Below are 26,474 nucleotides of genomic sequence, written 5' to 3'. Positions count from 1 at the left end.
ATTAACTCTTTTGATGGCAGAAGTTCTTGAAAATCCCTATTTGACCTTTTGGTGAATTTTTGGAGCTACACATCTTAAACCTTTCTGCCATGCAGAGGCTGATATTTAGATGAAGGATTTAGTAGCTATTGGAATGGTTACTTAAAATGTATTTTATACAAATATCATATTGCACTAGGAGAAACAGATCAGATTACATTTCTGCATAAACCCTAGTTAAATATTCTTTTGAACAATGCAAGCCTGGGCATAATTTTTTCTGGGTGTTTATTTTGTATCGGTTTTTCTTCTTTCTTTTTTTCCCCAAGTGTTAATGGATTACCTGGTTAATAGTACCTGGAACACTGCCAGTGTCAAATATAAACGACACATTCCTTTTAACTAGCAAATTTATAAAGATTTACAAACTTGATAGATGGCAGCAGAATTTTCAACAAATGATTCTATTTTGAATTCTTTCTGCTACAGAGAATTAATTTGAAAGGAATTCAGAAACAAACATGTTTATCTTATTTAATTCCTAGAGTGCTTTATCTGGAAATTATTCAGTTTATATCCTACTTTATATTCTAATACGCTATATGGTCTTTCTGTCTTTAAAGAGCAGACTTCAAGGGGGGAAGTTCCTTAAAAAGGTACAGTTGCAGAGATATTCAAAATTGTGAGCTTGCTGAAAGCTTCAGTACTTCTTTATCCTCCTCAAAATAAATGAAAAATAATACAAAATAGCCTTAATGGGTTTTTAAAGGAGTACAAAACTGAAGGGTATAAGCACTGTGGAAGTTAAAAAAAATCAAATATTAATTTGATTGTCACTCCTATCACTGCTAAGATTTTTCATTTTTTCATGCTAAACACCTTCTCCCCCCAACCAAGTCATAAACCAGTTTAAACAATGACTGAGCACTAAATGAAATATAATGAGATGTGTTTAGGAAGCCATTAATGATAGTAAATTCCATTAGTGGAAGTTAAAAGGTTAAATGCTCGTGCATACAACATCACATAAAGTAAATGGCTTCGGAAGGGCAGAGGCTAGTTTTTTATATGGCTCCTTTCAGTCCTTTCACTTCTCTGCCTTCCCATCCTGCCACCCCACCTCTGAAAGGGTTCAGTGCCAGCTTGGATGGGGCTCTGAGCGACCTGGTGTACTGAAAGATGTTCCTGTTAAAACCTGGGGTTTTTTTAAACAAAAGCAAACCTGAGACCTTTCCTATCATGTAAATCAGGGATGTAGGAGAATGGATTGCAAGCAACTTCACCCCTAATGAGTTGCAGCTGTATTAATTACCAAAGAGGAGGCCTTGCCCTAAATGGGTTGCAGCTGTGTCCAATAAGGATGGGTGTTATAAAAGAGTGGGTTAGCTCGAGAGAAGGGTCTGTTGTGAGCACAGTTGGAGTCTGCAGGCAGAGTCTGCTTGGGAAGCCTGCAGTTGGAGTGTGCTGACTGTGCTGTGAGGAGGAAGGTCAGGTGGTTGTGTAAGGTACAGGAGGGGCTATTCTGCATGAGGAAATAAATGTCTGGTCCATCTCTTTTCAATCTCTAAAACGCGGTCTATAGCAGAACATGGATTTTTTTTCTAAACCATACAGTCAAATTCATGTAAAGTGGTAAAATCTCGAACTTTTACTATCGACAGAAAGTCCAGGTTTGTTTCTATTATGACAAGACAAATTATTATCTATTTTCAGTCTGCAAGCTGTCTGCAGATAGATGTTACTAACGTGAATGCCAACTCAGTAATAATTGTTCCAGTTCCTAATGCAAATGTAACATTGTCCCTTTGTAATCCAGTCTTAGAATTCCTAAATTCATGTCTGTAAGAAGATATTGACCACTTTGGCACGCTGATATCCCCACTATTGAGCTTGTGCTTGATTGATTCTTCCCCACAAGTCATATAGGTTCCAACCTAGAAGCCGACCCAAAGGAGCTCAGGAATGTGACCCTCACATTATTCAAAGGTACTGTGTCCCTCAGCACATAGAAGAGATATCCTACCTTTCTCCTTCTGCACTGGATGTGCTTGGAGACTGGAGTGACAAGCTGTGAAAATTAGCCTACTGGAAGATCACGCAAGAAAATATTGTTCTTGTTAAAACTTTCCCAAAGAAGCTTCAATGCATGACAGTCTCTTTCTTCTATGCCCATTGTAACAATTTTCACATTTCCCAGTTTCTGGAAGCAAATGTGATTTTTGTCATATATATCAAGATGTTAATGTTGCCTTACAGCAGCTCCTATTCTTCTTGTTTCGAATAAGGAAAAAAAAAGAATTCCAATTACTTTAGTTTTTAAGTTATTCAGCAATTAGGCAAAAAAATATTTGTCTTTCTAATGTTTGTTCTTAGAATCTACGGAGCTTCAAAAGCTGGAGATGGCTATTAATATTTTCTGTTATTCATGAAAGACATTGTGTCTCCCCCCCACTCCCCCACCTTTGATCTTTCTCTGTAGAACTGGATGAGGTTGTTTTCATTTTACTTTTTTTGAGCTGGACTGATGGTGTTCTTTGAGACTTAGCAAATAGACAGGTGTGTTGTGCTGATTAAAATCTCTCTTCAGACCACATCCCTTAATCTCTATAGAAAAATGTGTTTTCCATGAAAAGGCATTTGTCTAATACTTCCAAGGCAAACATCTCTTTACTGTACTTGCTACCACTTTGTTTTTAGTGTATGTTTTGGATCACTGATCAAAAGATTGAAAGGACTAAATCAACGCTTGAAAGAAGAAGGTAAAGTGTTGAGTTTTGTGTAGTTGGTGATTTTTTAAAAAAATAAATTTCAAATAGGCAGAGCTTCAGTTCCAGAGCATGTACTCCTCTCTGACATCTAGTCCACAGAAGAATTGTCCCTGAGTGACTTACCTTGTAAAACTATACCAGTCAGCTCTCTCAAAGTGAAGCAAAACATTCATGGCAGCCTGCTGAGAGGACAGTTTCAAATCCTCTTGAGATCTTATGGCGCAGCACTATTGGCTGCAGATACAAAGATTTGACAGGACAGCTCAGTTTATTATTTTCTGGAGATTAGTATTCTATCCCTGATGACTTAACATAAGTGATAAATGCCCTTGGAAATTCTCGTACACTTTTTGAGTGGTTGAGCTCAGTTTTGGCAAGGCTAGCAGCATGATCGTATGATGGCTGAAGATGCTCTGGTCATCACTGGATAGAGGGAAAATTTCAGAATAGTAATTCACATTGTCTTGGGTTCCCCCAGTTAATCCCATAATGTGCATACCTTTTGAACTTTTCTTCTGATTCAGGTAAGGTCCCCAGTCTGTGTGCTAAAGAGAAGCTGGGAACCTGAAATTGTATGAAAAATACAAACTCTTTTAGCACCATGGGCAGATATTAATAGAGAGGGGGCTGGATAAGGAATTACAGACATAATTTTTCTAGAGGGATGAGAGCAAGCAAGAGTGGAAAAGAATCCCTTGTCTGACACATCCTCCAGAGAGTCACTGGATAACCTTAGCACCATATTGTGCCTTTAATAAAGGTAACTGCATAGCTAGTATTTTTCCTTTCCTGATGAACTTCCTTGAGGTTTTGTTCTTGCTCACAGACAGGACAGGATTCTGCAGCATATGCATTTTCCAAAAAATGATCATTCACCAAAAGGTTTTCAAAATGAGGTATCTCTCTCATTCCTTCCCTTGGTAGATTCTGATCTTTTTTATGGAGAGCAAACCTACTTATTACAAAAACATTGATATTCATAGAAGGGCTAACATCAGCTGCTGGCATTTATTTTTGGTTACTGCTTTAGTTCCTAATATCTTTTCAAGTGCATTGTAAGCAAATTCTGCTTGATTACAGGATCCTTCTGTTGCAGGAAAAATAGTCTAGAGGCAACAGAATTATTTGTTCTTACTCCTTGGCCAGTACTGTGCACAATACTCCAGTTGCATAAAGGATGCTCTGGTTGTATGAGGTTGTTAGGCATGGCTGGAGCCTTTGCCTTCTCACATTTCAACCCTGAACAGAGCGAGTCACACACTGGGCTTGGCTGCTGTTATCGCTCTAAAACTGACAGCATTTAGGTTTCTTCTCTATGAAAGACATTATAAAAGCCAGATTGCTGCTACTAATAGCAAATGTGATCTACCTGTGGCACAATGCAGGGATTTGTTTCACTAATCCATGACATTGCACTCTCTTATGTTGTATTATTCTTCAAGTGGAAGAGTAAAGCACATGATGCACTTTACATTGCATTGACTTAAATACAGGGAGCTTAACTCAAATATGTTTTATATATGTTAAAATATATTATTAAGATCTATATATCTATGAATACATAGAAAAATATAGTGGAAGATATCTGTAATAACAAAAAAAAATTCTGCCACTAGTGGGAGATATATATTATGCCCATTCTGTGGAAGTGTTCAAGGCAAGGTTGGATGGGGTCCTGAACAACCTGATCTAGTGAGTGGCTATCCCTGACCATGGAATCGTAGCTGGAACTAGATGACTTCTAAAGTTGCTTCTAGCCTATGGTTCTCTCTAATAATCACTTTTATTTACTCAACAGAGCCTCTAATAAAAATTAGGAAGGCATTCTTGTGGGTGTTATACTAACAAAATGTGAAATTCCCCTACTCCAAGGGACCTTGATGATCTTATCTAAACTCTTTGATGAGTGGGATCTGCTGTTATGGAATGAATATTAAACCCAAAAAAGGCAAGCTGTGGTTTCTCCAGAAAGATAAATATAAGCTAAATGTATGTTAAACTAATTAGGAAATTATTGTGTGAAATACTTCTCACAGAGCTGAAAACATGAATGTATTTTCACCTGGGCTTCATAAAAAAATATTTTAGATGAGCCTTGACTTTTTTCATCAGAACTGTGTATAAAATGGTCACAGAAAGAGGAAGAGAAAGCAGGAGAGAAAAAATGATATTTTCATCTTCTTTCTGCTGCTAGTATTTTTAACTTCTTGAAACCGAAGGCTCTATAAAAAGGTAAAGAGTTTACATCCATTTGAGCAAAACCAAGAAGAGTGCGGGTTTTTTTGGTTTGGTTCTTTATGTGTGTGGATTGTTGTTTATTTTTTTTTTTTTTTTTTTTTTTTTTGTTGTTGTTGTTGGTTTTTTTTGTTTGTTTGCTTTTTGTTTTTGTTTTGTTGGGTTTTTTTGTGATTTGAGATGATACTGGTGGTTGTATCTTGTTCTAAATGCTTGTGAGGAGCCAGTTTAGTTTTGGTTTGTCTCAATACTCATTGTCAGAGGCATGTGGGGGAGGGAGCGCGCATATGCCACGTACAGGAGTCAGAAGATGGGAGAAAGCCTTATCTCTGGGGAGACTTCACCTCAACAACACCTCACATAGGACAGGCTGTCAGAAGAAGACACTGTGCTCCTCAGAGGGGCTTCTCCAGTCAGATAGCAAAAGATCTCCAGCAATGGACTGCAGTGAAATATTGGACTGGGCCAATGGTCTCCTGTCAGCAGGTGGAATTTGGTAGGGGCTAGGGGGTATAAAAACTAGCTGCTGCTTGCTCACTGGCTTGCTTGCTCCTTTGCTGTGGTCCCAACCTGTCTTTTGGCTCTCCTGCCCTTGCCAGCTCCTGCTCACCCTTATGCCTGTCCTGTTTCTCTGTGTCCCTGTGTCCAACGCTGCCCATCTCTGAGCCAGCCCAGTGCTGTGATCCTCGTCTTGACCCTGTCCAGGGTTCTGGACCTTCTGCCTGAGTCACCTGTGTCCAACCCTGCCCACTTGTGATCCAGCCCACTGCTGCCATCCTTGCCGCAACCCTGCCAAGGGCCTGGACCTCCTGCTCAAGCGCCCTCTCACTCACTGAATGTCCAATCACCAGATGCCAGGGGAGACCTGACCTCTCTGAGAGCTGCGTGCACACCCCCTCTTGCATGGATGTTGATGGCATTCCCTGATCCTATATCCTTTTTCCATTTTTCTTTCTTCTCTTCTGTCTTTTCCAGTCCTCTTTTGTTTGGGCAGCTCCTTTTTATTTTTTTGTTAGCGATAAATGGTTCTCAGATGTCACAGTATAGCAAGTCTATAGCTGGACAAGATAAATCTAGCCATAACACAAATCCAGTTTGGCTCACCTAGTTCAGAAATACACAAGTATCTGAGTGAGCAATCATGGGATAGATTTAAACTCAAATAGAGACCTCAGCCAGTCATGTTCAATCCAGAATGCAGAGATATCACTGCTCAAGAAGCTGGGTGGTGCTGAGTCCTCAACCACTCAGTTGTCCAGACCCAGGAGTTTTGAACGCCCTATATAAGAAGGCTCTGAACAATAAAACACGCTGTTGTCGCATGATCCCATTGACTCTAGTGAATCTGTCTCCAACCTATGGACAAGGTTTGCCTTGTTTGACTTAATTTTGTTCCTGACCATCTAGTTCTAAAAGAACTCCTCACATTTTCCGTCAGCGGAATGCGATAACACTACAAATTCCTTCCTACAGGTATTTCTCCAAGGAAGAGTATTTTCAGCTTGTAAAATGCTGAAGATTTCTATTACTAAATGTTTGCTATGAAAATGACCTCTTTATCATTTTTCATTGGGAAAATATTAAAATAAATGTCCATTGAAAAATCATATTTCTTACCCTGTAGTTGATGACTTGTATACCATAAATTACAAAGAAATACGTATTCCATAATAACACAGGAAGTGCCTTGAAACAAATCTGAAATGTGTCACGTGCACATACTGTAAAGTAGCATAGATTATATTTGCATGCATGAAGTAAAGTAGTGTTGCTGGATAAAATTAAGGTAAACATTTTGTTTAGGCATCATCACTTACACTGAATGTTTTCAGTGAGCTAGTTTTTCATTAAAGTAAGACTTTTTTATCTAGGTCATCTGAATTTGAGGAATACAATAAATGATTTCTTGTAATCCATATAAAACACTTAACATGCTTTAAAATGGCTGTTTTCTGACAATACAATAAAGACACATACACTTATTTCCCACAAGATGTATAGATATGAGCTGCATATGTGGGCCAAAAAATTCAACAGACAATATGACAAGGAAAAGAAGAGATTTTTTTCTGTTACATAAAGATGTAGTATCAAAGAACTATTTCTCTGTGAAATTAATATTCTGGTGAAAGGTCAGGAGTGTCTGCCATATGCACTGTATTTTGTGAAAATTAACTGGACAGGTCATTTTCAGATGCAAGTCTTTATTTGTGTCACCCATGATAGGAAACTGCACATGGTTAGGATTACTAGCAGTTCTCTTTTGTTTTTCTTTTGTCTTTCTGGCAATGCCCTCTTTTTCTGGAGCCCTTTTCAAGAAGGGTTATGAGATATTTGGTGCAATTGGTTTCCTGGAAACTGTAATTGTGACCAGCATTCCCAGTCTGTGCCAAGTACCCTTCCATGGCCTGGTAAGTGATCAGTCGTGATGGCACGTGGTTACACCTGGTCACACATGATAGTTGGACACTAGGGGACAAAGAGAGACTAGACTCTTTCCACCAAACTTCCAAAATCCTGCTCTCTATAGAAGGAGAAAAAGTTACATCAAGAAAATCGTGGATGATGTGAGCATAAAGGAGAGAAGCAGAAGGTGAGGAGTCACCACTGTGCTCAGAAGAGCAGAAACAGAAAAATCACAGGGAGAAATTATAGGAAAGGTTGATTTCTCTGGATTCCAACTGAGCGGTTAAATTGTCTTGATAATCTAAAACTTGGTTGTATTATGTCTAATTGAATTACATCCATATTTTCCAATATAAGCAAGAGGTCTTTCATCCTGCTTGGATTCAGTTAGTTGTAAGGATGTCTGTAGAAAGGTAGTCACTTTTTCTCCTTCTGCTATTTCCCATCTTTTCTTTTATGAAGGCCCACCTGAAGTGGCTTGAATTTGTGTGTGCAGTTCCCTCAGCCAAAGCTAGATCCCTGGCAGCCTCCAAATCCCGTATTTCCTGAGCTGTCTCTGGTGTAGTTATTGAAATACTGACAGCTGTAAGCCTGGCCTGAAGCCTCTTGCAGATGAGGTGGGTCAATAGGCTTACAATCAGTATCCTAGAAATACCAGTTCAAAACCTCTTAGATTGGCTTACGTCCTAAATCTAATTCTAAGATTTAAAACAAACTTGTATGTCTGGGTTTATATAGTCTAAACAAAATCCATTATAAATTATATAGATGCGAGTTTAAATGATGCAACTTCAGGTATAACTGAAATGAAATCTGAGCTTGAAAGGTACTACAAATGCATCCCCATAACCTTAATTCTGCTCTTTGGTGGCAAATGGAGTAGCCACAATATGCTTGTCATACAGCAAGTGCTGTGATCCTTTAAAGAACTTGCAATCAAAGGAGCATAACAAAACAATTAAATGGGCAAATAAAACAATTGCCCAGTAACACCTGTGCCTGGGTCTCTGTGGAAAGGGAAGCTTCTGGATCAGTTCACTCACCCAACAGCATCACCTGACAGCATTCAGGACAATAAGTATGAACTGGCATATAGAGCACTGATCATGTTTTAAAAATCCCCACTCTGAATAGTAAGTAGTTCTGTACACCATATTACCTATGCCCATCTCTTCATCCATCCCTGGAGGCATTGAAGGCATTGGATGGGGCTCTGAGTGACCTTGTCTAGAGGAAGGTGTCCCTGCCTAGGCAGGGGGATTGGAACTATGTAATTTTTAAGGTTCCTTCCAACCCAAACCATTCTATTATTCTATCTCCAACCTACACTTAATTTCCTTTTCATCATCATCACAAGATATATTTTGCAGATATTTGTATGTGGGTATACAGTTTAGGAAAAATTTCTCCCGCTAGAAATTAATCTATTGAATCCTCTGAAAATGTATAGTCAAGTGTCTGAAAAGCAGAGTTATTTGTTCCGAGTTATTTATTAGAGAAACTGACAGAGTGTAACTGAAGAAGCATTTTAGATTAAGTGATTTCTTTATCACTGAAATGTGAATGAAGTGCAACTTGTTCTACTTGAATTCTGTATCCAGGTATTAGCTAGAATTAGAATTTGCTTTTATTGTACTTTTTGGATATTACTGGGGAGCAGAGGGAATAGATTTTTTTAAAAAATCTGTTTTCCTGTAGAGATCCACACCAAGCTTAACTACTGCAACAATATTCTCAGACATGGGAGTAGTATCTGAAGATATGCCTTGATCTAGGGAACAGGTGAAGATTAACTCATTGATATCAAGCTGGTTGGGAACTAAGCCACAAGGTTCATGAAAGGTTTACTAAGCATCCTTCGCATTTGCATTTCTAGCAGCTAAAGTGACATAAATCAAAGAGCAGAGGAAACAACAAGATAAATCAGAGGAAGGAATAGAGTGGTGAGCAAAGTGTAATGCTTGTACTTTCTTTTGAAAATTATTTACATCAGCTGTAAACCAGTTTGGTTAGATTAGAAACTAAACAGATCACTGAGAGATTTATGCAGCAGTGAAATTTGATTTCCTAGAAAGATTAGAAATGCAGGACAAAAGGGGATCTCAATGACTGTGAAGTAAAGTTCCCTGTCACCACAGGCTCTGTCACTTAGTTCTTTCTAATACTGTAACTAGCATTCTTTTGTATTTAGAGATTTCCTTTTCCCACTAATTTGCTTAATTCACTGTGTATCCCTGTCCCTAATACATTTATTAATGTCTTCTTAATGTCATAGATACATTTTTGCTGTAACTGGTATCAGGCTGATGGGGTTTATCCTCAGAGATCTACATTTAATTTTTATTAATAATTTTTATTTCTGTAGCATGGCAGTTATTTCTAGGAGATGTAAAGAGAAGAATTCTGATGTCAAATGGAAAAAAATGATATATGAGTTCTTTGTAAGTTCTACATATTATAAAGCAATTCTGTTTGATGAATTGCTTCGGAAAAAATTTTAATTTATAATATTTTCTCTTGATACTTAGAACTCCTATATTATGCTTATTAGTTGCTGCTTCATCACCATCACAAAGTCGTGTGTACTTGCCAAACTCTTTTATTCTGTTAGTTGTCATTTTAAGGGCACTTACACAGAGCTGTAAGGAACAAGATCGTATCTAGAAACTCTTACTTCTATTTTTTTTTGAGCAACATTTGTGACACTGTTTCCACTCAACACTGTTCTCCCTTGTTAGTATTTGGTGAGCAAAGATAATTTCTATTTTTTGCTACTTGGAAATTATAATTATTTCCTGACTTCTTTTCTATGCATCCTGCACTGATTTTGGTATTGTAGAAAATTTAAAGTATGAGCAGAAATATATACCTGTTGAAAGCGCTTTCATCTTTTTTTTTTCTTTTTTTGTTCATCAGTAAATGAGCAGAGAGGCGCTAACAATTTTATGTTGATGGCTGCTAGAAATAATTTCAGATGGAGCAGAATGTCACAGGAAGGGGTCCACCAGAAAGAAAAGGAAGGAAAGAAGCAAGCAGTGAGAGTTCATAAGGGTAAACAATAATCTGAACCTTGCTAAAGCAAGGTCAGATGTCTCTGCTTAGCGAAGTCCTAATTAGTAAAGCTGCTGATAAACTATGAGAGCAATACTGCCAGACTGGTGTTAATCACATGAACTTTACTCAATTGCACTGCATTTTGCCACTTTCCAAGTCCTAATTGTACAAAGGGTTTATTTCACAGCAAGCATGCTTTAACGCTACAAAATATTTTTTCCCCTGTCATACCCTTCTTCATTAAAGTAAATCTTTCTCAGGAAGTCAGTTTCTCCTCCCCAGGCTTGATGGCTTTAATGACCATGGATATTTTTTTGTTGTTGGTGGTTTTTTTGGTTTGCGTTTTGTTTGGTTTTTTCCATCTTAAATAGATATTTACAGGTAAAATCTGGTCAATGGGAAGTTTCTAAAGAGGCGAGATGTAAGTGAAAGAATGTTGCCACAAAGTAATTTTCCAGCCTGTTCAGAAAAAAAATAAAGCAAAACAAAATTATTCGTTGCAAGGCAAGGATAGGTCATAAGATATTCTTAATTTTCAGCAGTCCAAACAAATAATACAGATTTATACATTTTTTATGGTGGTGTTTGTGCAGAAGTGATTACTAGATCATTAGTGTTCTCTTTGAGTTTTGTATGTTTAGTGGATATGCTTTTAGGTTGTGCTGATTAGAAGTTACAAGTATTGGCATAAACTGGCTCCCACCAAAACCAGTGATTAAACTCCCATAGTGGCACTGATAGGAACAGTTAAACTGCCTGGTAAATCATCCTAGTGCAGTTTGTCCCCTGAACATTTTTCTGGGAAGTGACTGCCTCATGCAATGCACCATGTGTGTAGATGCCTATTGCTTAATGAGAGCTAATCAGTTCAGCTCATCACCACCATTCCACTGTGCCTGTGTGATTTAAAGGAAACTTCTACACACACCTTGCTGTGTCACTGTAGACTTGGCCCAGAAAGTCAAGCTTCATTGCTTTGATACCTCTTTGTTTCTGAATGGCCATTTTATTTCCACAAAAGGGAGATGTCTTTTTTCTTTTCTAGAAACAAAAGTGAATATGACAGCTGGCATAGACAACTCTCTGATAGGTGTTTTCTGTAGAGTCCAAATCTGTTTTTCATATACATTCCTAGAGTTCCTCTCTTAGATCTACAAAGAAATCTCAAAGGTTTATGAATATTTATGAAAAAAATCCAAGAAACTGTCAGCAGGTAAGAAATCACAAAACAACTTCTGTTTCATTCTTTGCTGGCCAACACACTTTTTTTTTTTCTCAGAAAGAAAAAAATATTCTATGAGATCAAAAACTGTATCTAAAAATACTTTAAAATGTCCCTGGTGCACTCTGCAATCTCTTTCATCATGATGTGCACAAACTATCCAGGGGGTGCCACTGCTCGTTTCTCATCCAAGAGTCCTGGTTTTCTGCCCCTGAAACCTGAACAAAGTGACGATGTAGGAGAGACGAAAAGTGATTTTGGTACAGTACACATCTCATCCCGTTGGAGGTGTTTGGATGTTGCCTTACTGTCTGCTGCCCCAGTAATATATGCCCTCAGTCCTCATGCTGGTGCTGGGCACCTGTGTTTAATTCAATTTTTTTTTCTCTTTAGGTACCTACCTTTCATCATCACTTATTGCAAATCTAATCCAGTCCAGGATATTTCAAAATAATTTTTCATGGAAATATTTGAAATACATTACACAACTAGATGTGAGGAAGGGCCATGAGTACTAACAGTATAATGAAATCAACATCTTTCACTTCCTTTTTATAAAATACTATATTTTGCTTGTGAGATCTTGTTCCATAGCTAAGGTTCTGTTTTTACTAATGACCTGTCATCAGATGATGAACATCTGATCCTCTCTTGCTGTGGGATCTCTAAGATGGTGTGTCTGGATTGGCTGATTCAAAAATACCAAAGTAAACTCCCCTTCCAAATCCCTTCCTCAGGAGAGGAAGTAAAAAAAAAAAAAAGTTTTGAAATTTAAATATATCTATATATTTGTATGTAACAGTTTTATTTCAATATTGCTTAGAAAGTCTTCTGGCATTTTGAAAATTGGCCAGTGCCAATGAACTTCATCTCCACACAGAGCAGCCATGAGCAGCCATAACACCAATGGTCAGGTCATGGAGCAGCTGCTGCTGCTGACACCAGTTCCACCCTGAAGTTCAGTGCTGGGCTCCCTGCTAGACCCACCTGACTGATTTTCTAGGCTGTACCTTAAACTCTGGAGCAGGTTTAAGGGCAGTGGTGTACTAAATGGAAATACGATTGTCTTGTCTTTAACAGAGAACAGCAAATACTGTTAAAGTATTGGATTTTTTAAAATTAAATCTGTGTTGAGAACTACTGACATGACATAAGCTGCTCCTTCATTAGGTAAACAACACTTTTTTTACAACCTCAAAGTCAATAGATCTTGAGAGTGATAAATAACTTTTGGCAGAGAAGCTGCAATCATTGGCTATATTTTTGCCTTATTAGTGTAAAAAAGATAGGTTATCTATAAGAAAAATGGTCACCCATAAGAGACGTGACCAATACCTTAGGAAGTGATTCAAAAAGATCAAAGCATAGGAACAAATAGTTCAAAATTGTGGAAAAGAAGTAAATATGACCCTCACAGATGGAAATTATTAGAGACTGAGGGGCAACCAAACAGAGAGATATTTCTAAGGCATGCCTGACCTGCTTGAGGAAGGTGGATGAAGTAAAAGATGTCAGTGCTGTATGAAAGATGAGCTGGTGTGGAGGACCTCAGTCAGATGCTTCGCTTTTTGTTTTTTCTCATTATAAAAGTACAAAGAGATATTGAAATTAAAGGCAACAAATTTAAAACAGAGAAACACATTTTCATACAACATTTATTTAATCTATAGAAGTTGCCAAGGCAGGACAGTGCTGTTGCCAATAGCCTGATTTAGGTAATAAAAAAGATGAGACACACATGAAAAGAAGTTGTTACACAAGTCAGGAAAAAAGTTACATTATATGAGCAATTAACGAGGCTTCAAGGGAGAAACAATGATAATCTGCTGGGTGTTGGAACTGAGCTTTGAGTTTTAAAGAGGCAAACCTTCTCTTAAAATCAGTAGAATTTTCTCTAATTAAAGCCTGTATGATTGGCCTCATTGTCCCACCCTGTCCACAGGATGACATGATTACAAAAAAGGGTATATTTAAATAAATGTTGCTCGGTGCCTAAACACAGAGTTTGGTTTTAATCTGTCTCTTTTAATCTGTCTTTTCTGTCTCTTTATTTAGGAAATTTTTTTTTTTTTAAATCAGCTAATGTTTGGCTTGACATGATGGAGTTATCCTGCTCTGTGATGTTTAAGCTAATTTACACTCATAGCTTCAGAACAGTTTTGGCAAGGAACTCTTTATAAAGTCTAGAGTTGATTCCTGCTACTAGATGAGGCTTCCTGCAGGAATGCAAAACCACAGGATTTGTGTGGGAGATCGAGAGTATTTATTAGCATATTTTTGCTCCTGTGCAGCACAAGCTCTGTCATGTTGATATGGTACCAGCATTTTAATTAAAAAATTCTGGAGTGGAGACTTGTAGCAATTATATGCTCTGGTATTATCCTTTTATTAATATTAAAAATGCATTTATAATTATCTGATGCAAAATACAGTGAAATTACATGGAATGAATATAGACCTGCCTGCCTGCAATGTGTTATTAATTGCTAGTGTTAAAAAATTATTTTGAAAGGAAAGCTGCAAAATTCCAATTTTTCTCAATATAACTGGAACAAACCATTAAATCAAAAAGATTGTCTCTTATTATCTCAGATCTCCCTTATAATATCCTGCCTAATGTTTAAAACATAAATCCTTCATATGGTAGAGTATTTTTGAAGTTAAATTTAGAACTTGAAAGTTTTTAAGCATTTTTCGTAAAGATCATTCTGGCTGTTTTGTATGCTGTCGGTAGCAATTCAGCTTTCTTCCTTTAAAAAGACTTTTTCAGGACCTCATTTTGCATATACTCACAAAATGAACAGATATGAATGTTGTTTGTTTTGCTTGTGTGTGAATATATCTCAAAGATAAAATTGTCACCACTGGATTTTCTATGTCTGTAAAACAAGAAGTCTCACATTTGACAGGCTGTTTACTTGGATTCTTCTCCCAGTTCAGTCAAGTCCTGAAGCCTTTATTATCCTGATATTGTCTGGCAGCTCAGAGGCTATGGAACAAATTATTGTGATAAATGTCAATAGTTAATTTAACTTCGATTAAAATTTTCTCTGTCATAAGCCTTAAATTAAAGACTAATGGCCACTCTATTATTTGCCATGGCAGTAAAACCAGAATTACATCTGGCTTTGGCTCAAAGGGAAGAGGTGATGAGACTTGAAAACTTGTTACAGAAATATAAGGGCAGAGCATGATGGCCTCCTGCCTTTGGTGATTACCTGATGCTCTGCCCAAACTCGAATTCCTATTGGAATCACTTAACTCTTAGTGGAATTTTATCTCATTCACTGACGCTGGAGTGGAATCAATTTTTAAGATAATTATTATCCATTGCCTTTGCACAGTACATCTGTTTGGAAGAGCTATATCTTCAAGCTCTTCTCTTTATATCTTCATCTCTTTAAAGAAAATGTGCTCTAAAGGGGCAGTCCACAAAAACTGTAGGACAGGGACTAGAATGCTTGTGTGGAGGAAAGAAATCCATTAAAAACCCCTCGAAAACCTAAATTAAGGGAGCATGAGGAGATGGACAAGGAACATATTTTTCATTGGTACCTCTGATTTTGTAACCCCCTAGTAGCTATAGCAAATTTGGAGTTTCTAAGAGAATGGGAAGTGCTTTTCTGAGTTTAATAGGTAATGTATGAAATACTAATGTTATCTGGTTTTATTATTTGCCACTTGGAAAATGTGAGTCTAAGTTATGAGAAAGGTATTTCCTAAAAAAGTGCTTATTTTTCACTAGTTTCCCTCACAGTAGGTACTATGGAAAAGTCTTAAGTCCATGGTTCAGACTGATCATGAAGCATGATTACAGGGCACTTCCCTTGATTGGGAAAGTGCTACATGCTACTAGGAATGCAGGCATATAAAGATGGTTATTCAGTGATCATTTGTCACGCTGATGAATTAAAGGACAAAGTGGCTAGTGGAAGCAATGCAAGTGGTTCTCTGTCATCTTTTGATTAGGTCATTAGGTTGGAGATGAAGCATCTTGTAATTAAGTTCATGGAAAGTTACATTCACTTACTGTTAATTGCTGACAGATGAAGATATTCTTGTTAGCAATTAACTGTCATATGAAAGGAAATTTAAAGTCATATGTTTGAAGTTCTTTATTTTTCTAACATGAAAGTTATTTTAGGATTTTTAAAATTTGTTATTAAAGGTTTCAGGTTGTCTTAATGTCTTACCAGTTATTTTGTGGGGTTTTTTCTGCCTATCTTGATAAATAAATATTAGGCATAAATGAACAGGCTGTGCATAATATATTTACATGTTTAATGTCTAACTTCACTAAAAACTCTCCAGAGAGAATCTCATCAGTAGAGTCGCTTTAGTTTTGGAAAGTTAATGTACTGAAATTTATAATCTGTGTAGCCCCTGTGTCACACAGCTGAACTCATCTGAAACTGGTAACCTAGTCAGCTGTCTGGGGTTGTGATTTCCTTTTTTGTATTGGCATACAGGAAGAATTCTTACAAGGCAGAAAAAATATCAGTGGATTTGATAATATCTTTTCTCCTTTTTTAAATTTTTAAATGCAGCATTATGGCAGTATTAAACTTTTCTGGATGCTTTGAATGTTTGATCTGAAAATGAGAAAAACTCATTGGAATGAAAGTAACTGATACTGGAAGGGAAATGAAAAATACTGCAGAAATTTTGTTATATATTTTAATATTGTGGATGAAATATATATGTGAGTTTTAAGTAGGATTACAGCTACGTTGGGATTTGAGCCTTTCATTTCCAATGTATCAATTCTTTCTTCTTTTGAAATGTACAGAGAAAGTGCTAAGGTAGCCACCTTCCTCCACAATCTATTATTTGAAAATAGGCAATTAGGAGAGCAAATAATTTAATATTAGTTGACAGATCATTAGCCTGTAAGACAAAAAGTAAGAAAAGAGAGGAGCCTAAGGAAGCAGTAATTATATTTGCAGTTGAGGGGGAAAAAAAGTCTTAATTGTGAAGCATGGTAATAGCCACAGGTTAGGCACAAGAAAGCAGAAAATTGCTAGTACACAGAAAATTAGGATTGTGCCTCTTTGCTGGCACTGAATCCACCTGAATCTGAACATTAATTGGCACTTGTAGGCTGATCTCTGTACTATTCCTTCATGACCTGGACCTGTCCTGGGTGCTGAGTACCTGGGTGAATGACAGTTGTGATGGGCACATTTGGGCCTCATTTCCCAGAGGGTTGGGTCTTCCCTCATCTCCCAGATGGGCTTTGAATGGAGGAAAATAGACTCAGCTCCTGGTAAAGATAAAATAGCTGGACTGTTTCATATGCTAAAATTGGGTTTATATGTCCTTCCATTTCAGGAGAGAGGAACTGGGGGAATGTGTTGCAATGAGCAGCTACAGACTGGAGCCTGATATTGAAATGGGAATTTCACGAGACTGAAACAGTAAGCTGGACAGCCCCATGAGTAGCTTTTTAAAATAGATATTTTCTTTTAAAGAGTGATTTAGGGTGGGTTGTTACTTCATCCCAAACCTACGTTCAAACTTCTTGGCTTTCTGGATCATGTAATTTACAGTATGAGGCAAATCTTATTACAGATCTTTCATAATGAAGGAGACGTATAAGAAACACTTAGCCTACATTGAAAACTTCTGCCAGATCTGTGTGTGGTGATATAGTCACCACCTGTGAGCAAAACATTCCAGTAGGGAACAGCAGTACCACCAATGGGAGAGGGATGTCCTAGGACAGAGCAGAATACCTTTACAGAAAGAAAGGAGTTATATATATATATAGATATATATATATTTTTTTTTAAGGAATTATAATGAGTTAACAGCAAAGACTGGTCTGGAACTAAGTTTTCACTCTAGGCAAATCAGTAAAATGTGTTCTACTGTTAATTTCGGGTGAGTTAATGGAGGGTATGATAAATCCCCAGATAAACAGTCACTACCTGAAATGCAATTCACTAAGTAATACATTGGGGTTTTGGATGACTGTTTAATTATAATTAGATATATTATAATTTTTCAATGTATTTTTCCACTTTTAATTTTTTTAAAGAAAAAGCAAAGAACTTTTTAATTAAATTAAAATTGAAGAAAAGTCTGTTGTTCTCTTTTCAATGTTCTTTCAGAATGCTTACCTTTTGTTACATTTTCTTCTCTCCCAATACTAAAAGTTTTCTTTAATTAATTTCCATTTCTTCATGGCAAATTATTAGGAAGTAGAATCTGTAGTGGAGATTAAAGCAAATGTGAAGTTTTCTGTATTCCCTGAGAAACCTGGGTTCTGAATAGCTTAGAATAACATGCAGTTCTTGAATATTATCTAATTATGTGCTGGGGTTTTTTTAAAGCAAATTCCTAGGAGAATAAAATAAATGCTCTCTTTCTTTATAGTTGAAAGTCCCCATTTTGCAAATACATTTGCATAGCAGTTTAGTAGCTGCTCAAAATTTATGAACTATATACCTTTCTCTGTTTGAAGTGCATTTTTGGAGAGGCAATTCAAGATATCTTTTAGATTGCCGGTGAGTCAATCTAAAAGTCATATAAAATTATTCTATAGGACACACTATAGTACAAATCTTGAAAATTATAATACACATCCTTCATTTTAAAAAAGGGGTATGGAATTTCAATGACATGCTTAGATGACTTTGAATTGAAAAATGGAGGAAAATAATAAACAGATTTATGGAAAAAAGACATCTTTCCTGCAGGAGAATGAGTGAAACAAACTTGATTAAATTTTGGAGCGAGTCTGTCCCTCTAAAATCTGAATATATTTTAAATATAATACAGCATTTGTAAAAAAAAATATAAATATTGATCTTGTAAGTCAAATGACAGCTGACAAAGCTAGGAGCTCTCAGCAACAGTATTCCATCTAGTTATTCTGATTTTTTTCACTTTGTTTTATCTTCTTTGTGTATACCTTTATGATTGCTGGAATCTGGGACTTCTCTGATACAAATATGTGATTCTCTTGATCTGTTTTACAGCCCCTTCAATTTTCTGTTCTGTTTCTATCCATTGATTCTAACTTTAAAGTCCGGGAGAATGTGGGGTAGCAGATATAGGTATATCCCTCTTGTCAGAGGAATGGTGCATTGCTGTATAGTAATTGACATTTTTAAAGACTGTTGTCCTTTCACAAACTGCTTTCCCTCACTAATACAGGAAAGCAGAGTAGAGGAGTGAACTTATAACACTGATTTGAGAGGAAATGAGATAATCTAAATACTATAAAATCTATGAACATAGATTCATGTAAGAACTTTAAAAACTATAAGTTAATTAACGCTTATTGTGAATGTCATTCATAATGATATTTTGTGTTAAAAGTAGCTTCCACCAGTGGTTTCTCTCCATCACGTCAGAGAATAGTATGAGCTGTTAATTAGTGTCAACATTTCATCAGAAACTTTTGCTGTTTTCTGGAAGCCCTGACTTCTGGAGGGAAGACCCTATTTTTTATTAGAAAAATAGAAGCATATGTTTTAGATCTTTTGGTTCATCTCTTTTGCATGGAAAAGCCTGAAAATATCTTCCTCCCTAGTGCTTAGATAATACAATGAAAAGGGATCTATCAGAAGAAAAAAAAAAAAAGTTTTTAAAAGGCATTTGAGGAAAGGGATTGTTTCAGGAGAAGTAAACTTTGACTAATGAATTTATAAGGCCAGGAATTGACAGGACTGTCTTTCTGCTAGAACTGAACTTGTGCAACTGGAGGCACAGAAATGACTGCTCCCTTTTATCTTGCTTGTGTCAGCTAACAATTTAATCTTCTCTGTTTGCTGTGCAGGTCAGATGCTTTTCTTGGTCAGTGGATTACAGGAACAAAAAGCTCCTGTGCTTGTGAGACAATTACTCTCATCTTCCCACTGTGTGTTATAAATTGAGATGATCTTTCAGATATTAAATAGTTGCATTTAGATTCTGAATAATTTGGTGCTCAGCAGTGTGCTCTTCTGATCACTCAGTTATGAGTCCACCTTTCATTTGGAGATCACCTTAACAAAAGAAGGTGTCATGCAGACAATAATCTGGTGCTCCTCTTTAATCATTCACTTATGCAAAGTTTCTTTATTTGCTTTTCAAAGGAAATTCAGGATGTGAGGTTGGCAGGAGTCCCAGCTGATTCATGGTGGTTATTGTGTAAAACAGTCTCGAGCAAAACCATGGAATCTTCTGATTCTTTTATCTTTTATATCAGTGTGTAAATCTTGGGCAGGTGTGCATGAGACTGGGAGAGATGGGATCTGGATATTTAAGGCTGGGTTGGATGGGGCTCTGAGCAACCTGGTCTAGTTGAAGGTGTTGGAAAGACGTGGTCTTCAAGGTCCTCTTCCAAATTGAACTATTCTAGGATTCTATGGTGTGCTTCACTGTAGTCCAGCTGTTGGCTTAATACTAACAGATGTGTGCTGGGGTGCTAGATGAGGCTGTTCTTGGCCTCTGTTTCCTTTGCAAAGAGCCTGAAGGGCTGCTGTCATACCCTTCCCCAGCTCCCTTCCTACTCTCTGGTCCCCAGGGAGTGCAGAACAGCTGCTGACACTGACTTGCACAGATATGGGCTTGTGAAGGAGTGCAGGCCTCCTTTGTATCCTCTCACCTTCTTTGCTGGCTTAGGTGCTTTAAAGGTAGGTCCATCACTATTCATTCACTGGCCTGTCCTTTCTGCATCCCTTTTTTTTTTGCTTTTTTAAGGGTATCAGCTTGTGTGAGAAGAGAAAATGGACAACTGGCCCCATTAGAATCACTGCATAAATTGGCACTGTATCATTTTCTAGTTTGTGCCCAGCTAAACTTTGATTTCTGTCAGTTTTATTATTCAAGTGGTGTGAATAAAATCTGACAGTGTAACAGAACATTCAAGACACAAACAGTGTCCTTTAACACCTGCCTGAATTCACTCATTCATTAAATAAGCCATCCTCTGCTGTGCAGACTGACTCAGCTCTGGAGCCCTTCACATGGGGAAAAGCTTATCCACAGTAGAGGGGATGTCATGGCCCATCAAAGGGCCCCCCAGGGGATCCCTGTATCTCCAGCACGCATTCATTGTGATAGCCCCGGAGCCAGGGAGGATGGGGAGTGGAGTGGGGACAGCTGCCACACCTGGGCACAAAACAAAACAGATCAAATCCCAATATTGGAGAAACAGGCAATCCCCCAGCTGGGGAATAATGTGCATTGACTCCCATGATTTCAGAAAGCTGAACAATTGCTTTATTAAGCTATACTATATTACACTAATACTATACTAAATTATATACTTAAGAGATACTATACTAAACAATACTAAAGAAAACCCTGTGACTGTCTCCAGACAGTCACGACACACATGGATCTAATTGGTCAAGGAATCAAAACAACCTTCACCAGTGTCCAATTAACAAATCACTTTGGGTAAACAATCTTCATAACACATTCCACAGTGAACAGGAGTAGTGGATAGAGATAAGAATTTTTTTCTCTTCTTCTCTGAGCTTTTCACTGCCTTCCCCAGGAAAAGTCCTTGGGAAAGTTGTCCCTGGTGCTCTCTTTTGAGCTGTGGCCATACCTCAAAACTAGAATGGGATCATAAAACATCCCCAAGACACTTCTCTCTGCCTCTTTTGCTATTAAATAAAATACTTTTTTTTTTTTTTTTGGCACAAGCATCTAACCTTTGGTTTTAACCACATTTTTGGGTATATTTTGTACCTTCAAAGTTCTTTCCATTTTATTTGCAGAGACCTAATTTTCTTTGCTCTTCTGGGTTTAAACCAGATCATAACAACATGTTTGTACAACCTCGGGTGCTCTATTGCTTGTCTCTCTGTGTGCTTTTGAGGGAGTCTTTGAGTCACAGGAAAACCACTTTTACTTGCTCTCAGCTTGCCTCCCTCATTGCTTTGGATTTGTAACCCCAAGGTAGTTGGAGCTCATACATGCCAAGCCTAGCGAAATTCATTGTCTTTGTACCCTGGTTTGTTCTCATTGCTGTGGCTCTGATATAGAGATTAAATATCCGTATCGTTAAAAAGAAGCTCAGCTTTAGACAAAGCTGTTCATTGTTCTTAAAGGATGATGGATTCATGTCCATAGGCTCCTTGGCTGGCACCATATCTTCCCTTCATCTTTCTCCACAGATATTGCACTGTCACGAGAGGGAGTGCAGTAGGAACATCATGGTTGAGAATGCTGAGTCCAGAAAATTTTGGGTTTGTGCCTTACCATACAGTGGATTTGTCTATGTATAAAATCAATGAGGTTCCAAAGGTCTTGGGATATTGCTAGAAATATTACTAGAAATTAATTGGTTTGAGTATGAGCATCTCACCTGCCTCAGTTCTATAGTCCTTGTTCTTTTGAGGAAAATATTTGATATTTCAAAGAAGTAATACAAAATGCAGGAAAGCTTCTTTGGCATGTTGACATGGGGATCTTGCAGACAAAGCAACACAATTTATTTGTGCTTATTGTCATATTCATGTTAATTTTTTATCAGTTTTGGAGTGTTTGTATCCTTAAAGTAAATAGAATTTCTTCTAATATGTTTAATTTTTTTTAAAGTGTTGTGTTTTTTCTTCAGCTTTCATGATCACACCTCAGACACACCACAAGGAAGAAACTTGGCTTGTTCTTCAATTATCAACAATTCATCATCAATTGCAGCAGGATGGGCTTCTGACCTAATGCATCTTTTGTGATAGCTCTTGATGAAGTAGGTAACTATTTTTGGTAAGCCTCAGTTAAAGTCCATTAAGTCTTTATTTCAGTAGCCTGCAATGGAGATCAACTGAAATCACAAGATTGGGGTCAGAATTAGACAGAATATTAGAAAATGGAAACTTTTGTCCTCTCCCTCAGTACTACAGAGCTCACAGGGAAGGATACACTGCTGATGGTTCTTTTCCTACCTACATAATTCACCAAAGGCAGTTCTGAAATAACTTTGTTTTTGTACTTGGAGACAGTGATTGAAAGCCTCTTTGCAAGTATATTTTTGTTAGGCAGGCAAAAGACACCTGAAACAGTCTTTTGTTTTGCAAGGGTAGGAGATAGGTTGTTTAGCAATAAAGATTACCTTTGCACTGTTTCTGTCTTAGATGGCTGTAACTCATGGGAATTCACTGAAGTTATCCCTGATTTACAGTACTGTAAGAGAAGGGTCAGAGAATAGTTAACTTTAAAAAAATGGAACAGGTTTGCAATGTACTAATACCCGGCATTCCTAGAACGTTAAATTTATGTGTGTTTTGTAGGAAGGCATTTTCTTGGTCAGAATGCTGCTGATGGAATTAGTATTAGGAATCAGGAATCCACACCATTCAAATGGGAAACTTCCAAGTCTCTGCTGAAGTGCAGTTTTGTCTGGAAAATACATTTTTTCTTTTAGCCTGCACTGCTTAGGAGCTTTTGGATCTCCACTACCAAGGCTTCCACATCAGTGTTCAAAGAAAGGAAACCAAGCGCTACAGCTGACAGATGACCTAGACACAAAGTTATGTGCCAATATTGCTTATGAAAATGAAATTGTATTTATTTTATATTTTGTTTTGTACAGGACTCAATTCTTTGTAGGTCTGGAAATGGTGGGATGTAGTCTTTTCTGAGCTACCACTGAAGTTGATCTTGTCAGTGGACATGAGCTTCCTTCAGAAATCCTGCATGAATATTTTTGGTAGTAAATATGCATGTATCTCATGCAGCATCTATCTGTTAGACCAAAGACTGAATCAGGCTGGAAAAAGTGTGTGGGAATACTGCACGAGATGGGTGGCACCATATGCTGACCTGCCACTGCTTGTGCTGTTGCCACAGACAGGGAGTCCTCTACTCCAGATCTGCCTGAGCAACATGGATCAGGTGGTCCGCTTTATTTTCTCATTTCCTTTTTCTCTTGTGCAATCTGTTTTGATTGCACAAGTTGGGGGCCCTTAAGGAAAGTCACCTGGCAAGATCATCAAAGCACTTACTTATGCTAATAACAAAGTAAGAACATAAGTAGATATGGTTTTTCTACCTCTGAAGGAAATACATAGGGAGCAGAAGCTACTGACCACTTGGAAGGATGCTTTTTTATTTTAAAATTATTTTTTTTTAGAAAATAATTTCTCTATCATCTGGTCATTTCTTGTGTGACCCCTGTAACCTGCTGGTCATCTTGGTGTGTTTTTCCTACATTACTGGTGCACTCACTGCTCTTCTCTTGCATTATTCATGGAAACCTTTTCCCTGTATGCTATCTTGTTAGTCAGCCATTGTTTTTACCTCCTGGTCTGGGTTATACAGGAAGAAAATGTCAGTGGGCAAACTTGTATCTTGTTTGGTGCCCCTTCAAGAATGCTGCTGTTGTTTTGTGACTTGTTCTTTTCGTATCTGTGGTAATTTATAGCAGCTGCTGCCCTTGAAAGTGGAGAGCACAAAGGTGAGCATATAATTATGGCTAAAGGCAGATCCCTGAAATGTTAAGCTTTGGCACAGTGGTGTGGTTTGCATCAGAATTACAAACAAGTCTAGTCCATAATATAAGAGAAACAGTGGGAGCAGCATCTCATAGCCAATCAACTAACCAGCACAAACCTCTGCCTGATCCAAGAAGGGATTAGAGAAATGTAAACACAAAAGCTTTCTCTGGAGAAATGTTGGGGATGACAAGAAATTTTCTTGTGCCATTGCATCTAAGCATAGCTTGTTGAGATTTGCTTTTATTTTTTATAGGAAGAGGATGGCTACCTGATTCAACAGTGTTTCTTGAAAGATAGCTGTTAACCTGCTGGGAATTCTAGATCAGAATAATAATTGCAGAATTATCCTAGCTCTGCTGGATGATGTTCCTTTCCTAATGCTTCTCCTGAGCTTTGTTTGAAGCCTTTTGTGAGTCTTTTTCTTAGATGGAAAAATCAAAAGAAATATTTGTTTTGCTCTTCTAGAAATCCCTAGATAGAAGAAGGGTCATGGATACTGAATATTCTCTTTGGACATATTTTCACTCATTTACTCTTAGCACTTTCCAAGTAAACACTTCATTATAATGACATTATTATTGAAAGTTCTGGCATGTGATCACTAGAAGTGGCAATAAATATTTGGAACTTAATACTGAGCTAGTCTAAAGGAAGACAGCGTTTCTTGTTGACTTTAGTGAGTGCTCTCAGACTTTTGATGTCTGCTCATCTTTCCAATGAAATCTGATGATCTTAGTGTAACTGAAATACCGAGAGTGTTTGGAAAGTGAGAATTAAAAGAGGAACTGAGTTATTTGATAGTACATGTGGTAGAGAAGGAAAAGAATAATATTGTAGAAAAACAACAGATACTGTCTTGTATAGACAGTATGACCAATATTTTAGAAGGACCTGACTTGTGCTTTTATTATATGTTATGATAAAATGTGGGCCCCTTAGTATTGGGCCCACATATAAACAGAACAGGAACTCTTTAAGGAGCAGAATTTGAGTTCAATGTGCTCAGGTTTTTGTTATCTGTGTATCAGTTCCACATACTTCCATATTCGAATGGTGTTTGGTTTTCCCCCACTAAAACAATTTACCTCCTTTTGTTGGGGAGATGGCTGTCTTTACTAGGGTCACTTTTTTGGCTGTTGTTCAGATAGATACAAGTAAAGAACAACATCTTGCCTTCAGAATATTCCTTTTAGAGATCAGCAGGTATACAGTGCCTGGGATAGCTACAAAACTATTTTTTCAGTTTGATTCATACTGAGACAGAGGTGGGTGTTGAGTTTTTTTATAGCTACCAAGGCCAGAACTCCTGCCACCTCCTTGTGCCTGGGAGTAGAAATTCTGGCTAAATGTTTCCAGCTCACCCATTTAAAAGCATGGGGAGTTTTCAGGCAGGATGGAAGTGAAGGAGTTGTTCTTTGTTCCACGTCAACCTGTTTCAGGTGTTGAAATGTTTTACAAGGCAGTGGTCAGTCTAACTCAGTGTGGTTTCCCAAGAGCTATCAGTGTCAAAGGACTATGGTGGGTTGACTATGGCTGGACAACAGGTCCCCTCCATGACTTGAGAAAGGGGAGAAAATATAACAAAGGATTAATGAGCTGAGATAGGGTCAAGGAGAAATCAGTCACTGATTACTGTGACAGACAAAACAGATTTGACTTCAGGAAATTAGTTGCATTTATTACCAATCAAATTATAGGAGGATAATAAGAAATAAAATCTTAAAAACATCCTCCACCCGACCCTCCTTTCTGCTTATGCTCTACCTTTTCCCCTACAAGCTGGGCAGGGAGGCAAGGAGTGGGGGTTATGGTCTGTCCATCACACATTCTTGCTGCGGCTGCTCAGGGAGTGGAGTCCTTGCCCTGGGTCCTTCCCATCAATAAGTGTTCTCCATGAACTTCTCCAAAGTGAGTTCTTCCCATGGGCTATAGCTCTTCACTAGCTGCTCCAATGTGGGTCACTCTTCCTTGGGGTGAAATCCTTCTGGAACAGGCTGCTCAGCATGGGTCCCCCACAGAGTCACAAGTCCCACCAGGAAATCTGCTTTAATGTGGGCTTCTGTCTCCATGGGCCCATAAGTCCCTGCCAGAAACCTGCTCCAACACAGACTTCCCATGGGGTCACCAGCATCCTTTGGTCATCCACCTGCTTCAGCCTGGTCTCCTCCACAAGCTGCAGGTGGATCTCTGCATCCCCACAGACCTCCATAGGCTGTGGGGCACAGCTGCTTCACCATGGCTGCACCACAGGGGGGAATCTCAGCTCTCATACCTCGAGAACCTCCTGACCCTCCTTCTGCACTGACCTTGGTGTCTGCAGAGCTCTTCCTCTCATATCTTCTTACTCCTCTCTTCTCTGTGCAATAATTT

General features: G+C 37.9%; 1 long non-coding RNA gene across 5 annotated transcripts in view; it reads left to right on the top strand.

The window, feature by feature from the left end:
- Positions 1–1,315: 1,315 nt before the first annotated feature.
- The window catches only part of LOC135298702 (uncharacterized), a 28,916-nt gene continuing 3,757 nt past the window's right edge, over positions 1,316–26,474 (top strand). For 2 of the 5 annotated variants that reach the window (XR_010360753.1, XR_010360752.1), the window contains exons 1-3: positions 1,367–1,484; positions 16,996–17,081; positions 22,226–22,357. This is a non-coding gene — a long non-coding RNA (uncharacterized LOC135298702). Of the gene's footprint in view, positions 1,485–16,995; positions 17,082–17,457; positions 17,548–21,782; positions 21,855–22,206; positions 22,358–26,474 lie in introns of all 5 variants that reach the window. The other 3 variants (XR_010360755.1, XR_010360754.1, XR_010360756.1) reach the window with 3 other exon arrangements.

This window comes from Passer domesticus, chromosome 4, assembly GCF_036417665.1.
Source record: "Passer domesticus isolate bPasDom1 chromosome 4, bPasDom1.hap1, whole genome shotgun sequence".
NCBI classification, from domain to species: Eukaryota; Metazoa; Chordata; class Aves; order Passeriformes; family Passeridae; genus Passer; species Passer domesticus.
The sequence above is the reverse complement of the archived record's forward strand: the minus strand, read 5'-3'. Positions and strand labels throughout refer to the sequence as shown.